Raw genomic sequence first — 25,504 nt, forward strand, 5'->3', positions numbered from 1 at the left:
TAGTAGGTTTGGGGTGAGATAAGGAAGGAAATAAAGCTAAAAAATTCATCAATGGTGGAAGGCTCATGGAAGTGTCTCGGCAAGTTGAAGAAGAAGAAGGAAAATCTGATTTTTTTTTCTTTGATTTTTATCTCTTTTAATTGTTTTAAGAAAGCTTATTGCATCGTGATTGGTGGAGGCATGTTAAATGACATCATCTTATGTCATAATTCCAATTTTTATTCATTTTCTTTTCTTTTCTTTCCTACTCATTTTCAATTTAATTTTTAGCAATATTTATTCATATTTTATGTCATATAATTCATTTACTTAAATGAATAAGCTGGTCAAAAATCGTCTCTGAAGGCGAAATGACCAAAATGCCCTTCATTTGGCTTAAGGAGCCAAAACTGTCTGTACCGATCTTAAAAATTCTCCTAACGTTTTCTTGGCATTCTAATGCTACCTAGGGCTCCATAACTCTTCTCTGGCATCTCAGAAATTATTTCACGGATTTCCCTCGGGTTTAGGGTTACTAGCTATCTTCACCGTTACTTCCCATTAGGGTCACCCATCGTTGGGGCATCGGCTCATTTAACTTTATTGTATTTTATTTCTAAAATTTTTTCTTAATTTTTCTTACACTTATTTGAATTATTTATGATTCCTCACTCTAGTTTATATATAATTCCAGATATTCTAGCTATCCGGATCGACACCGGTTACCGGAATAGTAGAATGTACGGACTTGCTAAAGTAAGGGTGTTACATAACGAGCTTATACCCATTAGTGATATCTCGAAATCAGTGCCATAGAGTTTATTGCTATATCTAATCTTTTAGAGAGATATAGTATTCTACATGATAATGTACAAAAGTTGTTCATTCATTTATAAATTGATCATAGAGATGATCATACAACTAATGAAGAAGTTATATTAGATATAGATTTCTCATTAATCATAAAAGCCATAAGATCAATAATGGATTCAAACATTGAGAACCATCTCTATGTTTTTGTGAACCTTTTTATAGGTATGGTAGTTAAAAGGTTTTTTAAAATATAGACAGGTTCTAATGAATAGGTATATGCCTATAAGGCAATGCAAATTGTGAGAATAGTTTCACTAAAAGGAAAGGTTTTAGCTATGAGTAAACCTCCTTACCTGTGTCTATGCTCAAATCCATTTAGATTTTAATGGGAATTTATTTATAGACTATGATTATAAGTTTTGGTAACTAGTCATCAAGACTACCTTCCTTGATGGAAACATGAACAAAGACATAATCTTGGAAAGGTTTTAAAGTCTATAAGCTTAAGAGATCTCTTCATGGTCTTAACTAAAACTTCAAGGAGCCCTATAAGTATAAGAAGATTAGTGGGAGTAATCTCTTTTCTAACCTTGTATATGTCTAACATTTCATTAGTACGAAATGGCAATCAATGTATTAGTGATAGTAAAGTTTAGTTGCATAGATCTTTCTTCATAAATGACTTAAGGTAGGAAACCTAAGTTCTTGTTTTGCATCTATAGAGATAGGGCAAATAAGAATAATAAGATTCTCCTATAAGTCTGTAATTGTAAAGGATGTTGAAAGAGTTTAACATGCTTAATTCCAAAGAAAGATTATTGCCTATGGGGTAAAATATCCAACTTTCTAAAAGAAGGTATTTTAGTACTCTTAAAGAAAGAAGCTGAGTATACTAAGATGTGTATAAGGTAAGATATTGCATATGCCATTAGTTATTAGCAAATGCCAGTCAAACTCAAGTTAGGAAAACTAAGTATTTGTCAAAATTATTTCTAAATACTTTAGAAGCATTTGGGATAGTAGTTTTGATTAAAAGAGAATTAATTTACAACTAATAGAGTTTAAAGATTTTGACTTATAGTCAAATGGCAAGGATAGAAAGTCTACATAAAGTAAGGAAGTGTGACAATCACATAAGGGCTGATAAAAGTTACATGGAGCTGTGTGATTATTACATAGGCTAGTGTAACAGTCACATAAGACTATGTAAAGGTTATATGTCTTTGTCTAAAGGTTTTATGTCTATTTGTGGTGGTTAAATAGTCGAGTAGAAAAGTTCCTTAAAGGTAATAACCATGGATTCTACTATTATAACTAAGTGTTTGATACATGTGATATTGCAAATAGGTTGTTTGGAATTAAATGTTCCTAACAAAACATAAAACGGTTCCTTTGATTATGTCATGGGTTTCTCTCAACTATGATAACAATAGTGCTTTAGCTTGGGTAGTGGAAGTCTCACCTGAAATCCAAACACCATGAAATAGCTAAACCATTTAATCATAAAAACAATTTGAAAGTAGCATAGATAATAATGTCGGCTGGTAACCCAGCTGATCCTTTCACTTAGGCCATAGATTGGCAATAGTTAGATAATCATTTGTGGAAAATGACCATTGTGGCTCTATTACAAATGGGGGATTGTTAGTGGTATAACCTAGAACAATGCCTGAATATTGTATATTCTAAACATAATTCCCAACAAATGGCTTTAATGTATCATTTAGCTTAAAATGTTTAAAGTTAATAGGAACAATCCTTTAGCTTCTTGTTAGAAGTTCCATTCTCAAAGAGTTGAGAATATGAGTGGCGGAATTGTCCTGTACAAGTGCTACAAAGAATTGGTTCACAGTTGATGATATTTTATTGGATATGATCTATTTAGTTAGATTATCACCTATATTTGTTTCCATAGATTAGCATGATATACTAATAAAAGTGGAATGGTAAGTCTCATGCCATCTAACGTTAGAATGTCAGCACAAATATGTTGGGCACTTATAAGATAAGTAAGTCGAACTAGTAGTGCATAGATGATATATACATGGAGTTTCCTCTTGTCAATATAATGTCATCTAGGTCCTACTACTGCATATAATCCCTTGACCAAAGATGAGAAAATTATCTCATGTATAAGTAGTTTGAGTTTGATATCGGTTACATACTTGTACAGTGTATGGGTATATTGACATGTGTTGACTCTGACTAGTTATATATGGAGATAGGTGTTCGGTCAAAATGGGATTCATTACCATAATCAAATAGGGATAAAGTCCTATGTTATCTAAATTATTCTTGATAAACAAAGTTCCTAGCGAAAACAGTTAGACTTAGTCAGAAAAGAGTTTCTGATGGCAAAGTCTTATTAATAAAGAATTAGAATTTAGATGAGGACATATGATCCAAAGCAATTAGCTATTAACCATGATTTATGAAAACCAAGAGTGGAAAAGAAAATTTTAACTTTAGGCATGGAAAGAGTTCTAATGATATTAAAGAGTTAATGTCATATTCTCATTGCCAATTGGTCTTGAACAGAGAAAGTCACACACATAAGAGTTTAAGTGATCAAGACAATATTAATTTGATTAATTAATTAAATGATTTAATTATTTAATTACACTAATTAGATTGCAAAGTCACTAACATGACTTGAAACTAAATTCAAAGGAATGGATAGAAAAAAAAAAGAAAATTAACTTACATTTAATTGCTAAATATGAGCTTAATAATTAAAGGTGTTTAATTATGATATAATTTATATTAGATATAAATTATATCGTGAGAAGAATCAATATGGCTTATATGGCTTCTGAATTCATGAGAGAAAGTTGTATGGTTTATGTGGCTTATTGGAAAGTATAGGACACTTTTCCATATGATGCTATCTGTCAACATAAGATGCTAACACATCAACCATTTGACCTTTCAAATGGCAGACAAATGTCTCATTACCTTGCCATGTGTCATTTTAGTCTTCTAAAAGGAGATTCACATTAGCCATATAAATATGGTTTTAGGGATTTTTATATCCTTAAGTCATATCCATATGCAAAGAGAGATTAGAGAATATCTTCTTTTCTCTCAAGCCATAAAACCTTCTCCTTCTTCTTTTCTTCTTATAATTGCTAAGGGAATTAGAAGTTGTTACCTTAGTGATTGAATAAGAGAAATTGTTTCTCTAATTACTTAAGAAAAACCAAAGACCCAAAATATCCTTCCTTGTGTTTTTTGTTGGTTAAACAAGAGAGAAGTAGTAAGGAGGGATTTTGGTTCATTGGTTGAATAATCTTGATTACCGAAGTTCATGTGAACGGATTAAAGGACCTACAATTGGAGGTCTGCTTCTCAAATTGGTGGTTGAATGTGATTCATTGCCCCATCAAGTAAATTCCCTAAACCTATGTTTAGGTTAATTAGGTTTGTTCTTTTTGTTGAGTTTCTTAAAAGCAAAATAGGCTAAAATCAAATTGAGGTTACAAGAGTTGTAACCCCTTTATTTTGGGCATGTTAAATGTTAACATAGAATTGCAAATTGGGTTACATAAGATGCATGTCATTTAGGCTAATTAAAAATTAAAATTACCTAATGCCTAACCCAACCACTTTCGCCATGCCTACAATTAGAAAACAAGGGCTTTGGTCAAGGGGATAATGATGTCAAGCACAATGCAAAGAGTTAAGTAATGGGGAAACAAAATTAAGCATCTTCAAGTTAGGGGCATGTTAATGGTCGAGAGAAACTAAAGACAACACCAGGAAAAGGGAAGCTATAATGATTGTTAGAAGATGGGTTACTTGCCAACATCTAGAAAAGGGATCTTATTGAAGAGGTCATTGGTCAACATAATGATAAGGAGTATTTAAAGCAATATGAGCAAAGGTATAATGTATATAGTGCAAATCATGACACATAATGACTCATTCATAACTATGGTATAGAAATTACCATGCACAACATGTAAGGGTTAAAAGACAAATTTGAGCTTGCACAATATGAACACAAATGAACATTTAATCAAGCACAAGTGACAAACATCATCATACCATGCATACCAAGATGCACCATGAGTAATATGCATCACATAAAAGGATCATTGAGCATAGTCATGCATGCACTATATGCAAAAATCAACCTAGGAAGCATATATAATTATATAGAGAGATGAAAAAAAAAAGAAAAAAAAAAGAGAAAAACAATGAGAGGATAAGAAAATTGCCTAAATAGGTAGTAAGGTAAAAGTATTGTCCATAAATGCTTAAACAAGCATGAGAATTAAGAACAACATGCTTGAATGGGTATGTGCATTAAGAACAACATACTCAAATACGAATGAGATTTTAGATAGCAACATGCTGAAACAGGGATGGGATTTGAGATAGCAACATGCTCGAATAGGTGAGTTTTTGAATACACATGTTTGAATAGGCAAGGGTATGCTTGAACAAGCATGACATTTGGAATAACAACATGCTCAGATATACATGAGTTTTGGAAGAGTAAAATGCTCAAACAAGCATGGCATTTGAATCGCAGCATGCTTGAGCAAGCATGGAGATTAAAAGTAACATGCTTGAATAAGCATAAGGAATAACATATTTAAACAAAACATGAGGATTAGGAGTTGGATAAGGACAAGGAAAGAAGTGGGATAGGAAGAGGACTCTCAAAGATAACATAAAAAGGAAGGAAAATGTGAGGATTTATGTCGCATGCATTTTGCATAAAAAATGCACTTCATTCCTAGAGAGATGTAAAATTGCATTCTCACCCCCAGTGAGTCACTTTTAACAAAACGATCCCAAGACCAAATTAGAATTTTATAAATCATATTGCCAGAAGTGTCATTTTTTACATAATGTTCTATGAAAAGACCAAGTTTTGCAAATGAGTCTAAAATCCCTAGTGGAATTTCAGCATAAATATCGCATCCCCAATGAAGACTTGTGCAAATCATATATATATATTTTTTATGAACTACGCCAGGTCTAATTCTCCCTTAAAAGGAGATACATAGGAAGTCTAAGCATGTTTAGATTTGAATCCCAAAAATTTAAATCAAGTTTTCTTAATTTGCCAAACTACAATGGGTCTAATTCTCCATCAAAAGAAGATATGTAAGCAGTCTAAGTATTACTTAAACGCAAAGCTTGAAAATTCATTTTAGATAATGTTTTTTTTTAGTTGCAATGTCAAACTATGAGAGGATTTGATTCTCCCTTAAAAGGAGATACGTAGGAAGCCTAGAGGTTTTAAGTGCAAACCCTTAAAACATAAATCACGAACTTACTATATACGTGGAACCATAAGACTCAAAATGAGTAGGGCACATGATAAAAAGTCTTGACCTAACTCAAGCATTGAGTATGTCATGGAATTTGGCACATTCAAACATCATTGCTAAGATTGTGCTAGTCCCATAATGGTTAACACTTTGATAGCCTTTAGCAACACTTCTAGTGCAGATTTCAAAGCCCACCAAAGTAGGGGGCAAATTATAGAGTCCTATTTTTGGTACCTGTAGAACCTACATGTCTGAGGTAGTAAGGAGCTCGATGATGAAAGACTTCAAGGACATTAAAGATACTAAGGAAATAAAATGAGATGTTCTCCATATAAACAATGAAATAAAATAGGTTAATAAAAAAAAATAAATAAAAGTAGGGAATAAAAATAAAAATAGCTTAGAGAGTGTAGTGGGCTTTTAAGCAAGGCATGGAGCCCTGCTACTTTAGTTAGGCTTAACCCAAGGCATCAATGGCCTGAACCAGACTAGAGGGAACCATAAGAAAAGCTTGGCCAAAGTAAGGCTCATTAAGACCTTGCTTGAGGCTCATTTGGGGAATCCAAAAGAGAGGAGGGATGAACCTAGCCTTGATTTTACACCTAGGGCAAAATTACACAGCTTAGGAAGTAAATAAAAGGATAAATGAAGAAAGACAATAAAATAAGGTAGCAAATATTCTCCTAACTGAATGGGAAGGAGAGAATAGGGAAAAGAATCACATTAAATAAAAAGTCAATAACATTAGTTCGGAAGCTTGGTCGAAAGTCAAGCCTTTTCCTAATCAGTGAAGATTTTGTCTTCCTAATTAGTGAATACCTCTATAAATACCACTCTAAAAGCATTAAAGATAACAACCAAGATTTAATACAGCTAAGAGACACCAACCTAGCCTCCAACGTGCCATTCTCTCCTCTTACACACTCAAGCCACATGCCAACTTTTCTCTTCCTCTTCTTCTTCTACCTTTCTTCTATTTCAATTTCCATACATAAGAACATGTAAAAGATATGAAATAAACATAACATGTAAAATGTCTCATTCATATCTCTTTTTTTTCCTTTTGAGTTTTTTGTTTTAGATTCTTATATGTCATTAACATTGAATATAGTTTGAGGGAAACTTATATATTCTATGTTAGGTTCTGTGATGAACTGCTACTACCTAGCATAAAACTCATAGTTAGGCAACTTTTCTCTCTTAAAAAATAATTTTCATAGATTTGAAATGAAAAACCATGGATCTTTCATTATTGTCTCATCTTGATCTGATTTATGGTTTGTGCGTTGTGATTTTTCAAAGTTTTACATATGATTATACATAATTCTACTCATCCCCAAACTTTGTAGGGGAATAATATGATGAAGCTTTCACCTTTTTAGGTGATTTTTGAACCTAAAATTGAGTTCCAGATGTCCTTTATCTTTTTTATGTTTTTGATTTTTCCTAATTTTATATGATTTGGTATGCAAATGTTTTACAAAATAAGTGGACGAACTTTGGGTACATTTGGCCAGCAGTGACTTTAAAAATTCAATTTCACCTTTTCAACTATTCTTTCTTATTGGTTCTTTTTTCTAACTTTCTATATGATATCTTAGGAACACTATCATAAAATTTCATCAATTATTGTGCATGTTTACCACTTTTTACGTAATTTTATTCCTTGCTACCTCTATACAAAAAAAAAAAGGTAAAATTATGTGGTTTAATTTGTTTATTTAGTTTCTCTCCTTATTTGATTTGGTACTAACTTGTGCAATTGTTTTGTGGTGCTTTTGGGATCTTTAGCTTATAGCTTAGATAAGAGGAGGTGGTAGCTAGGGTTGAATCACAACCCTAGCCAAATGATGACCTAGCCTTAGGACTTTCTTTCCTTTTCTCTTCTTGCCTTATTTGCTCTTTATTTCCTTAATTATGCTTCTTTTATTTTTGGTAATTTTAAATATGGTAACCTAACTAAAATGGTAAGTAAATGAAAATGTTAGGTGTTTAAATATGGCAAGTGATACTATAACACCCCCTTACTCGATCTACAGTGTATCCGAGCAAAGGAATGCCACATTCAGTGCCAAAGCACCTAATCTTATCTTATTCAATTTATAATCAATTTTAATCAAGGAAATTTTAAATGGAAACTGCAAGAGTTTCCTCGTATTTTTAATATTTTACTTGTTAAAGAATTGACCTGTAAAAATTGTCCATATTGGAAATCTCAAACATATAGCAAATCAAGCTCACAACTCATACTTCCTTATCTATTCACATCAATTTCTATACATAAATTTTCCTTCTTTACTTTCATTTACAAAATGTGCATATTTATCATACATCTCAAAATTTAATTACAACTTTGTGTTTAATTACAATACATATGATCATGCACTACTGTGGGCCAATGATCTCCACCAGAATATGCGAAGGTGACAATGACCACTACTGCAGATTAATCTAAAATCTCTGCCCAAAATCTACTAGGTCTTATCGCCTGGACCTGCGCGAGGATAAACCATCGGGCTAAACATTTCTACTTAGTGGTGTATTAACATAACAAAAGTACAATATAGAAACAAAAATAATTTTTATGTTTATATGAAATAAGGAAAATGCACATTTAAATATTCATAAATCAGTTAAAAGAATATAGAGTTTATAACATCAAACTTTTGTAGTCATTTCAACTGTTTAACTATGTAACGATTTTGGATATCTTTCACAATATTTTTCTCCCGTTTTCTCATATTTCCATATTTTTATGATCTTTGAAAATATCTATTTCCATAGGATCTTTCCTTTTCTTTATTTCGATATTTAAATTTCTTAATTTATTTCGATGCCCAAAGAAACCTTTAGTAGGATTGTTTGGATTGGATAGGCCGATTTACTGGCACTGGACACTCGGTGCCTCAGGCCGTCATATCATTGGACACATCGGTGCCTGTCGAGTATATAATTGGGCATAAAAGACATAGGAATAATCATATCGGACACTCGGTGCCTGCCAATGATTATTCAAAGCAATCATGAATAAGGGATAACTATATCGAACATTCAGTGCCTACAATGGTATCTGGGCATAGAAGCCATAGGCAGTACTGCTAATCTCATCTCTTCTTGACATGCCAATCTATCCAACCCATGCACTACTGTCTAGGCATACTCGGGCTAATTTATTATCATTAGCAATTCAAGGTTCTCATTTTGCCATTTTGTCTGTTTCGTTGCAATTAGAATTTGTCATTTTGTTCTTCATGAAAGTTATTTCTTTATGTCTTAGCTTTTCAAAAAATAAAGAATCAACTTTTTTAGAGTTTCCTAGAGTGAGTTAGGCTCATTTTAATCTAGACAGTTCAGGGCACCCTGCTCCTAGGTTCCACGTATTGTGACTAAAATTCTAGCAATTATTCAAAGTATCTACACATAGAATTAGAGCAACTTGTCTTCATAAAAATTTTAGTATATTGTCTTATCTTTAATTTTCCATTGGTTTCACATCAATTGGAATTATATAGCTCAAGTTATGAGCATTTAATCCCACTAGACTCAAGCTGTCTGGAATTCCCACTTAATACACAATATCACTTCATTTAATTTCTTCACCATATCATTAATGTTTCTCAATAAATACACATCAAATAATCATAATACAACCATAATAGCATTAAATAGGCTTCATACAATGAAAACCCTAATTGTATAAAAACCCCAACTTAAATAACAATAGGTTAAAAAATTCATAGAATTTCTTAGTACTAACATTGATTACAAGTCCTAATCAACCTCAATCAACCTTTAAATTCATCAAAACCTTAACTCTCCTTCTTGCTCTCCCCAAACCAAAATTCCTTCATTCAATAACATCCATAATTTCAATCAATTTCCATAGTAATCTCCACAATCAAACTTGAATTTCATAAATTCACAACTAACTAAGCTTAAATCATAACTTACCTTAATTGGCCGATAATTCTTCTTCACTAATCTTTCAAATTTCTTACAATCCTTGCTTGCTTTTTTCAAATCAAGGCTTGATACAAGGTTTTCTCTTAATTTTCTATAAGAATTATGAAGGAATTTAGGTGTTTAAAGCTTGGAAGATGAAGCTCTAATGGAGGGTTAGAGAGAGAGTGGGACGATAATGGGAAAAAGAAGAAAAAGATGAAGATGAATGATGGTGGTGATGAGGTGTGTTGATGAATTGTCTCTTAAATTAATGCTTTTGTCTTATGTGCATAAATATCTAAGTAAATTTAATTATAATTCTAATTATAATTATTAAATTTTATAATATTTTAATTATTAAATTCTAATTCTAATTATAAGATTCTAATTATTTTAAACTCCTTTTGATTAATTAAGTCCCATTCCAATACATCAATCTTACTTAATTTAATTGACATTTCGGTTAAAAATCAACTTTTCAAGTGAATTGACCAAAATATCCTTCATTGGATTATAGTTCATCTTTTTCAATAATATCGATTAAGTTCATAACTCGATGATCACTTCGATTTTTATTCTGCTTATCTTAATTAATTTTCATCTCATTTTTAGTCCTCTAGCTGGCTTTGAATAATACTATTCACAGACCGAAAGTAGTACTATTTAGAGCTCAAAAGTCTCGAGACATTATAACTCTTCCCCTCTAAAAAGAAATTTCATCCTTAAAATTTTCCTGATGTAAACAGTTGAGGATACTGCTGCCTCATTGTCTCCTCGCTCTCCCAAGTGGTTTCTTCTGTGTTATGGTGTCTCTATAGCACCTTCACTAATGGGATCTTTTTATTCCGCAATTCCTTGATTTCTCGAGCTAAGATTTTTATCGGTTCCTCTTCATATGTTAAATCTGGCTGCACATTAATTGCCTTCGCTAATATGACATGTGAAGGATCCGATTTATACCTCCTTAGCATTGGGACATGAAATATGTTGTGGATCTTATCCAATTCTGGTGATAAAGCTAGCCTATAGGCTACCAGACCCACACGTTCAATGATTTCGTATGGACCGATAAACCTTGGGTTTAACTTACCTACCTTCCTAAATCTTAACACCTTTTTTTGTGGCCATACCTTGAGGAAAACTTTATCACTGACTTCATATTCTATGTCTTTTCTTTTAAATCGGCATATGACTTCTGTCTATCTGAGGCAACTTTCAAACTAGCTCTGATCACCTTTACCTTCTCCTCAGTCTATTTTACCAAATCTGGACCCACAATCTTATCTTCACCCAATTCTGTCTAGCATAAGGGTGTCCTGCCTTTCCCCATATAATGCTTCATAAGGAGCCATCTTTATACTTGCCTGATAACTATTATTATATGTAAACTCTGCTAATGGGAGATACCTGTCTCAACTTCCTTCAAATTCCATAACACAGCTTCTTAATATATCTTCAAGTATCTGGATTACTCTTTCTGACTGCCCATCTATCTGAGGATGAAAAAGCTGTGCTATAATGCAAATGTGTACCCAAGGCTTCCTATAACTTCTTCCAAAACCTAGATGTAAACCTCAGGTCTTGGTCTAATATGATCGATACTAGCACCCCATGTAACTGAACTATCTCACTTATATACAATTCTGCTAACTTTTCTAGTAAGTAGTCAGATGTAACTGGTAGAAAGTGAGTTGACTTCGTCAATCTGTCTACTATTACCTACAATGCATTGTGCTTTTTCTATGTAAGAGGTAGACTAATGACAAAATCCCTCATTATAAGGCCCCATTTCCACTCAGGTATAGCTATATGTTGCAGCAAACCTAATGGAACTTGGTGCTCTGCCTTAACTTACTGATATATCAGGCATTTAGTCACATAATCAATAATATCCTTCTTCATACCAGGCCACCAATAATGAGACTTCAAATCATGATACATCTTCGTACTCCCGGGTGCATAGCATAAAAGCCCATGGTATGACGACCCATGGTATGACGGTGTCCAGTGCCCATGACCCGTTATCCAGTTTAGTCAGCCTATCATAGGTTACTTAGGCAGTAAAATTTATTGAAATAAGTTAAGAACATTAGCAATTAAAAATATTAGAAGGTATTGAATGAAATGAGAAAAAAAAAATAAAAAAGATTAGCAATAGAAACATAACTGAATTAAATATTACAAATGTAACTTTTAGAATTGTAGAAACCTAAAAATACAATACTCTTAGAATAATTTGTATATTGAATATTATTACTGTAAAGTTATAAAATCAGCACTTCCAAGGAGGAACAAATTAGTATATAAGATAGTTAATACTAGAAATATCATACTAAATTAAATTGATTCCTGAGTATCTAAATTATGCTTTATTCTTTCTTTATATATATATATATATATATATATATATATATATATATATATATATATATATATATATTATTTTCTTTGTTATATTATTGCACCACTAAGCAGCAATGCTTAGTGCAATAGATTTGTTTCCTCGCACAGGTACTGAAGATAAAACCCAGTGAACATTTGACTGGGATTTTGGAGTCAAGATCTGCAGAAGTGTCAAAAGTGTTCAAGGTTGTCACCTCCTCAGCAATGCATGTAGATGGGGCTCACATTAAGCATATTATGTATTTTGTACATTATAAATGTTTCTTATGTTGTAATGCAAATTAAGAAATTGTATTAAATAAGTATGTGATGTAATTAATATGTATAATATGTAGACTGTGAATTTATGCAATTAGTTGCAAATTATGTACATTAATGAAATTGGGAATTTTGATATATTAGTTGAGTTTGAATATGAATAAGATTGAGATTGAGAATACTGGGAATATATGACACTGTGTTGAGATTATTGGAATTGTTCTTTTTCAGGTCTGAAGAACTGTTTTTTCGATTTTTAATCGGGACTCTGTTGGATTTTTGATAAAAATTTTCATAATACCAAATTAATTAGATTTTAATAAACAGCATAAATGGCCTAAACCTTACTTAGACATTCTTGAAATAATGAATTAAGAATTGAAGTGAAATAAGATAAGATAAGGTACTCCGGCACACTGTGTGACATGCCTTGCTCGGCTACACTGTAGACGGGTGAGGGGTGTTACATTTAGTGGTATCAAAGCACAGTTTAGGCATTCCTAGGCATTGATAGATAGAATAAGATTGTGTGCATAACATGCATTGCATTCATAAGAGTCGAGGTGACATTAATGCAGATCTATTTTCTCTAGTTATTTTAAGTTAAGGTATGGATCTCGGTCCACAGAAAGTCATAGATTCGAAAAGGATAAGTATAAGAAAAATATGTTCTATTGGGACATATCGTGGTAACTATGCAATGTTCTCGATGTTTGTGCTGTAAGCTACAGATTACAGTACCGACTTAGGACTATTGTGTAGAGCTATGTATTTCCGATAGTAAATTGAGAGAAGGATAAGATTGTAAAGCTAAGACTAGTAAAACAGATTAAAGAGAAAGTAAATTATTATAACACGAAAAAGCGAAAAGACAAGGAGATAGCGGTTCCTTGATTATTTAAACTGGGTAAATTTCGAGGATGAAATTTTATTTAAAGGGGAAGAATTGTAACACCCTCATCGTAGGTAGTCCATACGTTCTACTATTCCTACGACTAATGTCTGTTCGGACAGCTAGGATGTCTGGAACTACACTTAAATGATAATGAGGAGACATAAAATGATGGAATACATGGTAAGAAAATACAACAAAAATTAAAAAAAAAAAAAGAAAGGAAATGCAACTAGGTTAAATGAGCTGAAACCGTAGCGATGGGTGACCGCACCGGGAAGTCACTACGTAAACAGTTAACGACCCCAGGACTACGAGAAACCCCGAGAAATAATTTCAAGAAATAATTAAAGGTCTACTGAGGTATAATTGACATTAAAAATGTCAAAGAAAATTTAGTGAATCGGTACAGACGAAAACGAAAATTAAAGGAACCAGCGGATCAGGGATTAAATCATTATTACCGAAAAGTTGGAATTTGACCCGAAGAGGGGCATTTTGGTCATTTGATACCTAGAGTTGACTTTTGACCTAAGTGTTCATTAAAAATAAGTGGTATTAAAATTTGAAAACCCCATAAAAAAAAAGAATCATATGTGTAGTGTAATTAAAGAAAGTATGGGGGAATAATTGCAAATATGAAAACTTGATTATTATAATAATTTATTAATCATTAATGGGGGTATAAATAAGCATAAGTGGACAAAATTTTCCACTAACTATTCCATCTTCTTCAACCTTCTAACCATGGCCGAATGGCTCTCCCAAAATCATCCATGAGAGCTCTCCATGTGAAGCTTCAAACTCCTCTCATCTTCAACCTAAATCACAAGATTATTTCACAAGAGCTTGTCCTTACCTCATGGGAAGTATATACGCAGCAAGAAAATGAAGAAATTTTAAGGTTTTAACAAGCTTAAGAAAAGGGACAAAAAGGTTAGTGCTTAATCTTCCTACCTCTCTTTGTTAATTCTTGAATTAAGGTTGTAATGAGTTATTATGAAGTGAAATTTGAAGGAATTGATGAGGAATGGTGAACCCTCATTTTGGCAGCCATGGAAATTATGAGAAATTGTTTGATTTTTACATGTAATTGATGATAATTAGAAGTGCCAAGAATGTTAGTGTGGAGTTTGGGAGTTGGAGAATAAAAATTGGAAGTGCAATTTGTGTGCAGGTTGAGTAATTATTGAGGCAGTGTGTATTTTGAGTCATAAGTGAAGTTGTGTGGCCCCAATTAGTATGAGGCCAATTGGAGGTAAAACTAGACCTAAAGTGGACCAATTTTCATGTAGAAGTCATGCCAAAATGTTGCCTAAAAAGTGACCTAAAAATTGACCTAATTCAGATTGACAATTATGAACCCAGAATTTTGACCAAATGAACAGTGTTCATTCAATTGGCCATAGCTCACCGTAGATAGGTCCAAATGGCCTGAATTTTATACCATTGGAAATCTTAGACATAGGGCTATAACTTTTGTGATGGACACAAAGCCCAGAAATGGGATTAACCAAGTCAAATTGCTTGCCCAAGTTGGGTTACCAAAACTGTCTAGTACCAAAACTGTCCAGATTTTGCTATACATATGCAACTTGTCCAGCTTTGATAAAAAGACCATATCTTGGTTTATAGAACTCCAAATGACATGAAATCAGTGTCAAAATTTCAATAAGACATAGACCTACAAAATTAGTATTTGGACCAAAATCCAAAAACTAAGAGAAATAGGTTAATTAGCTTGATCAAATGGATGCACAAAAATCTGGAAAATGCATAAGTGACCAAGGAATCTAGAATACTCTTTTAAGCATATCTTCCGCTAGAGAACTTTAATTGAAATGAGCCATACCATTCTGGAAAGCTAAGAAATAGACCTTCAAATTTGTTCTAGACCCCCTCCTTAAATTATGAATGTAACAAGCTTAAATTATAAGTAAAAGCTACTAACCTAATTGAGAATCATGTGAATATAGGACAATTTGAGTCCAGTCTAATAATTTGACTATAATTAATTCTACAAGACATGAAAAATTGCAACCAAAAATTTTGAGTGACCATAAGACATAAGGAAACTTATCCTATTAAGAATACTAGACCTAAATATGGCAGCAACCTACTTAAATAAATTGGCAAAGTTCCATATAAAATCTACCTATTAAGGAAACAAAAAATCAGAATTGACCTAGTTATGGTTATTTGACCATAGCTTGAGTTATACAACTCCAAATGGAGTGATATAAAAAGGAAATTAAAGAAGGCACAATAAGAAACAATTTGATGAAGAGAATTTTGCTAAATTACCACTGTAGCATTAGTCCAATGAAATAGTAATCATTGGCCATAAAATCTGAAAATCTAAAATAACATATAATGAGCCTTGAATTAAGATTGGCAATTGATGCCAACATGTGTTAAACTCAAAATGTGGGATCATAGTGCAATTAGAACTAACACATCTATTAAGGGTGAAAAAGTCAACATTTATATTTGACTAGTAAACATAATGACATAAAAATGCTTTGAGTACAATGGTACTTTCAGAAAACTGATGTGAATTGTGATCATTATGATCATATTTGTGATTTAGAAATCTGTGTTCCCATTAGGAATAGAATCAATTGTCATAAATTGCAATTGAACTTATAATTAAATAATGATATTTTAATACATATTAATGTTTAATGGTATTTATGTGCCCATATATTGCCTAGACACATGTGTCAGATTAGATAGATTGGCATGCCAATAGGGTATTATTTGAGTAGTACTGCGTAAGGCTTTATGCCTATATTTCTGGGGCTTGTATGCTCGATTATCAGTTTATCTGTTAGCATGGCTTTTTAGCCATATTGATTACATACGTCGTTGACATTCTGTATTTGTTAACATGGCCTTTTTGCCATATTGTATACGTGGCTGACGTTCTGAACTTATGTGTCCCATGGTATGACAGCCCGAGACACTGCAGTGTCCAGTGCCCAGGACCTGTTATCCAGTTTAGTCAGCCTATCATAGGTTACTTGGGCAGTAAAATTTATTGAAATAAGTTAAGAACATTAACAATTAAAAATATTAGAAAGTATTGAATGAAATGAGAAAAAATAAAAAGATTAGTAATAGAAACATAACTGAATTAAATATTACAAATGCAACTTTCAGAATCGTAGAAACCTAAAAATACAATACTCTTAGAATACTTTGTATATTGAATATTATTACTGTAAAGTTATAAAATCAGCACTTTCAAAGAGGAACAAATTAGCATATAAGATAGTTAATACTAGAAATATCATACTAAATTAAATTGATTCATGAGTATCCAAATTATGCTTTATTCTTTCTTTATTTGTATATATTATTTTCTTTGTTATATTATTACACTAGTAAGCAGTAATGCTTAGCGCGATAAATTTTTTTTCCTCGCGCAGGTACTGAAGATAAAACCCAGTGAACATTTGACTGAGATTTTAGAGTCCAGATCTATAGAAATGTCAGAAGTGTTGAAGGTTGTCACCTCCTCAGCAATGCATGTAGATAGGGCTCACATTAAGCATATTATGTATTTTGTACATTATAAATGTTTCTTATGTTGTAATGCAAATTAAGAAATTGTATTGAATAAGTATGTGATGTAATTAATATGTATAATATGTAGACTGTGAATTTATGAAATTAGTTGCAAATTATGTACATTAATGAAATTGAGAATTTTGATATATGAGTTGAGTTTGAATATGAATGTGATTGAGATTGACAATACTGGGAATATATGACATTGTGTTGAGATTATTGGAATTGTTCTTTTTCAAGTCCGAAAAACTTTTTTTTCCGATTTTTAGTCGGCACTCTGCCGAATTTTTGGCAAAAATTTTCAGAATACCAAATTAATTAGATTTTAATGAACAGCTTAAATGGCCTAAACCTTACTTAGACATTCTTGAAATAATGAATTAAGAATTAAAGTGAAATAAGATAAGATAAGGTACTCCGGCACACTGTGTAACATTCCTTGCTCGGCTACACTATAGATAGGTTAAGGGTGTTACAGTAGCAAACTAGGCTTCACTTGTAACTCAGTTATAATAGCTCCATCTTGTGCTAACGTCAAACGAGCATTCAACACCCTTAACACCACCAATGACTTTCTACTAAATGCATCTACCACCACATTCGCCTTCTCAGGATGATAGTCAATAATACAATCGTAATCCTTTAAGAACTCAATCCATCTTCTTTGTCTCAGGTTGAGTTCCTTCTGGGTTGGCAAATATTTAAGACTTTTGTGATCCGTGTAGATGTGACATCCTCATTTTAGGTAGTTCTATACATTCTACTGTTCATGTGACTAATGTCTGGAACTATACTTAAACTAGAGTAAGGAGTCATAAATAAACTAAATAAATGTCACACTTTACCCCTCTGTAAGGCATAACATGATCCCGTAGTATACTTAATAAATTACCGAACTTCGCTTACTGATAACCCATTAAATACGCTACAAGGGATTTTAAAACAATTTTATCATCTTTTGAAAGTGGTGAGCACTTTTAACAAGTATTAAAGCTTTTAATTGGAGTTTAAATGTTAGGTAAAAATTTTGACCATTTTTATTTTTCCGTAAATTTTGTAGAAATTTTGGCAGAGTGTTGTCTGTAATTGAGAAAAATCAAAAATTTTAACTTGTAAAAAGCACTTCCAAACTGAATTTCAATCACCATCCCTAACCTCCAATATACCAACACAACTCAAATTTTCACAATTCACAATATTTCAAAACAATTAAATCAACTCATCACATTGCATTTAAAAATATTTAATTTACAAACATAAATTCCAAAAATAATACTATTACAAATTTACTGTACAGCTGCTCAAGACCAATTACAAAACATACATACAGTCATATACATTAAAATAAATATGTACAAAAGGGTATAATTCAATACCTGACAAAAATCCAAAAGTGAAGTACTTTCAGTTCTTAACAGGTTACTCGGCTGCTTTACCAGTCTCTCTACCTGCGACAGCAACGAAAAGCCATCGCTGAGTACAATTACTCAGTGGTGCACAACATAACAAAAATACCAATTTATGCATATGTTAAATCATGATTAGTCCAAATACAGTACTAGAATTGGTAAATAGATAGAAAACACAATTTAAAATTTTAATCAAAGAAATTTTCACTTCAGAAGCCATAAAACAATTTTTATAAAATCACACAGTCATATCATGCTATCAATATATTTTTCATCTCAATAGCCAAAGGCTTATGAGGAATTCCAAGGCTAGCTAGCTCAAATCTATGGGTACCCATTCAAATTTCTTCCCCTACTGGCACACACCTTAACACTTCAGCCAGAGAGAGAATACAAAACTATTTCCTTCCACTAGTCAAGCTAGTGAGGAATTCAAACTTTTGGTCATGACACTGTGGTTTCAAACTATTTTAACAATTTTCTAAACATTCAAATGCCACTATTCACATATACTTTATTTTCTCAACATTTTGGGTCAATAACACATTTTTCCTTTTAATCACATTTTTCAGTACAAATAAAGTCATAATTTAATTTTCATAATTCATTCAACACAAATTGCAAAGAAAAATTCAAGGAAAGTTTATATGTTGTGCGCAAACCTCTTACAAGTCGCCTCTTGGCCTTAACTCAGTGTCTCTTGTTTTTTCCTAGTATCCTTCTCAACTGAAACACACAATTCACAGTATTTCAGTATCACAACTTATAATAATTCCAATAATAAATTTTATGTCTACTTAATTGCACCCCTAATTTTGCTTAAAATAGTACTCCTTAAACTTTGTATTTTAGGGTTACTATTCATAGCACTATTTAAGTCAAAATATTGACTTTCTCATGCTTAATAGGTATGTGAATTCCAATTATACCCACATACCACATTTTCAGTGTCAAATTTGTTGGTCTTGGTTGCCATTTCAATTTCTAGGTCTCCTAAGAGAATTTTCAATTTTTCAGTTTTGGTCCCCTGTGTTGCACTGTTCCATTGGTTTGGTTACTGTGAAAATTTGGTTAAGTGTCCTTCATCAAAGTTGTTCCTTATTGTCTTATTTTTAATTTCCTCTTTGAATCACTCCATTTGGAGTTTTTTAGCCCAAGATATGGTCATTTTTCTAACGCTGGCCGAATTGGTTTTTAACCCAGAATTCTGTGTAACTTTTAGGTCTGGCAGTTTTAAGATACCAATTTTGGTTGGCAATTTCACTTAGTTATGTGCAGAATTTGGGCTATTGTTCTTCATGAAAGTTGTAGTGCTATGTCATAGCTTTCCAATGCCACTAAAATCAGGTCATTTGGACCTGTCTAGACCATGTTATGGCTAAATGAATAAACACTGTTCATTTGGTCATTTTTGTACAGAGGCAGTGCACAATACCCGGATTTGACCTAATTGTTCACTATCTTAATATCATTTTCTAGGCATAGTTTCTAAATGAAAATTGTGTCATTATGTGTCTATTTTCATTCCAAATTAGCCTCATACTAATTAGGTTTTAGAATTTCAGTTTTGGTCCCTGAAAGGGACCTAGGTCATACTGCCCAAAGGTGAACACCCTCCAATCCGAATTGAATTGCATTTCAACTCATTCCAACACATCTCAATTGGTCACAATTGACCATTTCTAACCTCAATTAAGGTCATTTGCATCAATTGACCATTTCCTCCAATTTTTCCTCTAACTTCAAGAACTCAAGAACCCTAATTCACACAATTTGTTTCAAATCATAAAATTAAAGTATATAAACATTGTTTACACATTAAATCCACCTTATCTACATCTTTAAGTGCATCAAAACCACCAATTCCTAATTGGCTCTACCATGGCCGAATTTCATGAACTCCCTAACATGTTGTTTTATTTGATTTTTCAATAATTCCTCACTTGATTCAAGTATTTAAATCTTAAGGATAAAGAGAAAGTAAAGGACCAAACACTAACCTCAATTGGCACTTTTTCAATCTTCAATTCTTTTAATTTCTCCCCTTCTTTCTTGTCCAAAGCTTCTTACCAAGGCCTAGTTACAAGGTTTAATGAAGGGAGTTGAGGGATTTAGGGTTGAGTTGGGTGTTTAATCAAGCTCCACATGAGCTTTAATGGTGGTTTGTGAGGGAAGGAAGAGAGAGAGAGAGAGAGAGAGAGAGAGACGGCAGCCCATTCAAGAAGAAGATCAAATTTTGACTTTTTGAATTTTGTTTTTTAATTAGTCACATTTATCCCCAAATTTCTAATTTTTACTTATTAATATTTATGGCATCATGCTTATGTCAGGCATGATGTCATAAAACCTTTTTATTTCTCAAATTTTATGGGGTAGTTAGGCCATGAGTCACCTTTAAGGGTGAATTGACCAATTTGCCCATCGCCAGTCCAATCCGGTTTGTACATAATTCAGTATTTCTTTTGGATCCCTATCCTAATTATTTGACCTACTTATCAACTCTTTTCTGTGATTTTCTCTTTTTCACTAGCTTCGCTATAGTCCTTAGAACTGCGGTGTCATAATTTCCCATTCAAAATTAGGGTTACAGTTGACCTCGCAGTCACTTCCCAGTAAGGTCACCCATCGCTGTGACCCCTGGCTCATTTAACCTTTTATGCTTTGTTTTTCTTATTTCTACTTAACCTTCTGGTAATTTCTATTTATTTTCATTCAGGGCTTGTCTAGGTGACTTAAATATAGTTCTAATCCCCTTTATTATCCAGACCGACACCGATCACCGGAACAGTATAATATACCAGGCTATGCATATAGGGGTGTTACAATAAATGTTAAGTAAAATTAAGGAGAAATCAAAGAAACAAAATGTAAATAGGTTAAAGGAGCCAAGGCTCAGGCGATGGGTAACCCTAACGGGAAGCGACTGTGAATACAGTTGATAACCCCAGACTCGTGGGAAACCCTGTGAGATAAATATTTGGGACATGATTGAAGGATTTATGACGTTTAAATGACAATAAAATGTCAAGGAAATGCAAGAAATTTTAATGCTAATCGGTAAAGGCAATTGTGATGTCATGAACACAATGAAGGGTATTTTGGTCATTTTACCCTCAGAGTTGATTTTTGACCAATATGTCAATTTAAATAAGTGAGATTTATGTAATAAAATATAAAGAAATATTGATAAAAATTTAAATGGAAATGAGTAGAGAAAAGATGAAAAGAAAATAAAAAGAAATGAAATTTAATTCTAATTATGATACATACATGATGTCATGATGATGTAATTAAAATCTTTAACCAATAGAATGAGACAAACATTTATGAAAGAGATAAAAGAAATCAAATAAAAATAAAATTGATCCATCTTCTTCCTTGGACACCCATTTGGCCGAACCACCATTGTAGGGAGCCTCTCCTCCATTTCTTCTTCTTCTAGCTTGAAATCCCATACAATTTCACCACAAAACCCCTAATCTCCAACATAAAAATTAGTTATTAGGTCTTGGATAAGTGTTTAGCAGCCAAGAATTTGAAGGAAAGTGAAGTTTGGAAAGCCTTGGAAGATTGACCAACTAAGGTTAGTGTTAAACTCTTGCTCATTCTTCTAATGGTGAAAATGAAGCGATTTATAATAGAATTACATGATAAATGAGGAAATTGAGTGATGTATGCTTGACAAGAAATCTGGTAAGCTCTTGTAGGAGTAGGATTGGAAGTGTTTAATTGAAAATAAAGTTGACAAATTGCTTAAATATGATGATAAGTATGATTAGTGTGCTTAATTGGTATGTCTTGTTTGACTCTTGAATTGGGAGCTAGGGTTTTGAGGAGAAAATTTGGGGTTTTGTTAAATTATTGTTGAATTGATGTTAGTAAGGTCAATTAATGACCATTTGATGTGGTTTGACCTCAAAATGGAGTTGGTTTTGGAGTTCAAATGCTAAAAGGAGAAGTGCTCCTTTGTGCTAGAATTCTGAATTCTAAGTCCAATAGGTTTAGGCAGTCATAAGTAGAATTATATAGCTTTAATTGGTGTAAGACTAATTGGAGGTGAAACTTAAGACATAATGCTACATTTTTCATGAAGAGACTCTACCCAAAAACCAAACACAAAATGACCTAAAATTGGCTTGAATCAGGGTAACCATATGTTGGACATGGAAAAATGACCATATGAACAGTAAATGTTCAAATGGGCATAACTCACTGTAGGAAGCTCCAATTGAGTTAATTCTTGAACTCATGAAAAGCTTAGACATAATAGAACTTTTTTCATGAAGATTAGGAACCCTAATTCTGAGCCTAACCTAATCAAATTGCTAACCAAATTTAGCTCAATAAAACTACTAGAACCAAACTGACCAAAAAATCTTAGACATTGACCAATTCGACTAGTTGTGGCAAAAATGCCATAACTCAGCCTACAAAACTGAAAATACAGTGATTCAAAAGCTAAAATTTTCATAAGACCAAGAACTATAACTTTGATGTTTGGACTAAAACCCAGAAGCAAATGCAACTTAGGAAAATTGCTAGGAGAATTCAGGACTTCCCAATTTGGAAATTCCTGCACCTGGACAAATTGACCATTTAACACCCAGATAGTGAATGAACCATAAATTTCAGTAGAAAACTTCAATTGAGATGAACCAAATTGATCTAAAAACTTAAGAAATAGGGCTACAACTTTGATTTAGGAATCTTGCTCAAATTGTGAGTGTAAGGACCTCAAGTGCGGGATGCAAAGACTAACCTAAACCTGAAATCCTGGATGTACAGGGTTTAGGAGTCTAGGTTAGTTAAACTGTCATAACTCATCCTACATAGCTTGAAAATTTGTGATTCATGAACCTGTATGACCAGGACACATAGGGGAACAACTCATATGAAGAATATTAAGCCAAAATATGATTGTAGCTTATCCAAATGGCTGGACAAAGTAAGGTTCCAGAATCTGTCAGGTTTTGGAACAGCAAAGGGTTAGTGAACCAGTCTTGATTAATTGACCATATCTTGAGCTACAAAACTCCAAATTGAATGATTCAAAAGGGAAATTAGGGTTAATACATAAAGAGACAACTTCTATGAAGGAAGTATGGCCAAATAAACTATGCATCTTGGCCAAATTGCTAGAGGAAATTAAGGTATAAAATTCTGAAATCCATAAAATTTTCATGGACAACTTGGAATATGAATGGTACCCTACTTAAATGACTTAATGAACACCTAAATCATGTGAATAGGTAGTTGGCGCTTGTATTCCCATCACAAATAGAACTTATGATACATTGCCAACATAACTTGAAATATGAATTGTAATCACCATAAATGAATTGTTGAATGTGTAAATGATGTGAAAATGTCATTTGGGACTTATGTTCCCATTATGAGTAAAAACAAAAATGCTCGAACCTGAATGACATGTGAAATGGTATGATAAATTAGATAAGAAATTGTAAATGTTAAATGTATGATGTGATTGGTAAATTGTGATTCATATAAATGAAATCTATGAATACATGCATTATGTGAAAATGAAATTGGGCGTTGTGTTCCCACTAGGAATAGAAGTAAAATTCTACAAAATATAAATAGAAAATATAATGAAATAATAAAACATATGAACACTTAATGGTACTAATATGCCAATGTATTGCCTAGACCTGTGCGTCGGATTGGATAGATTGGCATGCTAATAGGGGACTGATTTAGCAGTACTGCGCAAGGCTTTATGCCCGTTATTAAGGCTTTATGCCCATTATTAAGGCTTTATGCCTGTATTCATGGCTTGTATGCCTAATTATGTGTTACCATGGCTTCTTAGCCATATTGATTGCATACGTGGTTGACGTTATGTATCCCATGGTATGACAGCCCGAGGCACCATGGTGTCCAGTGCTAGAGACTCGCGTATCTAGTCCAGTCAGCCTGTGATAGGTTACTTGGGCAGTGAAATAAGTTAAGAATATTAAAAATTAAATAAATGAGTGAGAAAGATCTAAAATGAACCAGATTGGTTCTAAAAATTAATTTATTATGAAATGATCCAAAATACATAGAAAATGTTAAGTAAAGCAATGAAAAGGCTAGATAAATAAGTATAACTTAAATAATTATTACAAATGCATCTTCCATAATAATATAAACATAAATTAAATATTTTTATTAATTTTGTATATTTTATATTATTATTGTAAACTTATGAAATAAGCGCCTTTAAAGAACAACAAAAATGACAAAAGATATTTAATATTAAAAATTTCATATGAAATCAAAATAATTCTTGATTACACAAATTATGCTCTATTTTTATCTTTATTTGTATATATGTTATTTCCTTGTTATATTATCGCACCACTAAGTAGAAATGCTTAGCACGATGGATTGTTTCCTCACGTAGGTACTGAAGATAAGGCCCAATAGACTTCAGACTAGGATTTTGGAGATCAGATCTGCAGTGTCACATTTTTTCACCTCACTCAGCAGTGCATCAAGGCCATATTAGGTTATTTTTGTTTATTGTAATTAATCATAAAGTCTGTAATAAAAATTGTGAAGTTGTAATTGATCATAGAAGTTTGTAATGTAAATTATGAATTTATTTAATTAATTTGTACATCATGTAAATTAATGAAATTTGAGAAATTTTATATATGAATTGAGCATGAATGGATATGCATGGAATTGAAATACATAAATGATATTTGAAATAATGAGATGGTTATGATGAATATGGATGAGATTATTATTGGAAAATATTGTTGAAATTTTTAAACAGGTGAATAGTGAAAACACGCCAAACGGTAATAAAATAGAAAAAACTTCGTCAGTTTCTCTTTTGAACATAATTGATTTTAAAATATAATGAGATTAAAATTATTAAAGAAATAAAGTAAGATAAGATAAGGTGCTCCGATATAGAGTGTGGTAGTCCTTGCTCGGCT

The sequence above is a fragment of the Hevea brasiliensis genome, chromosome 6 (genome assembly GCF_030052815.1).
Source record: "Hevea brasiliensis isolate MT/VB/25A 57/8 chromosome 6, ASM3005281v1, whole genome shotgun sequence".
NCBI lineage: Eukaryota > Viridiplantae > Streptophyta > Magnoliopsida > Malpighiales > Euphorbiaceae > Hevea > Hevea brasiliensis.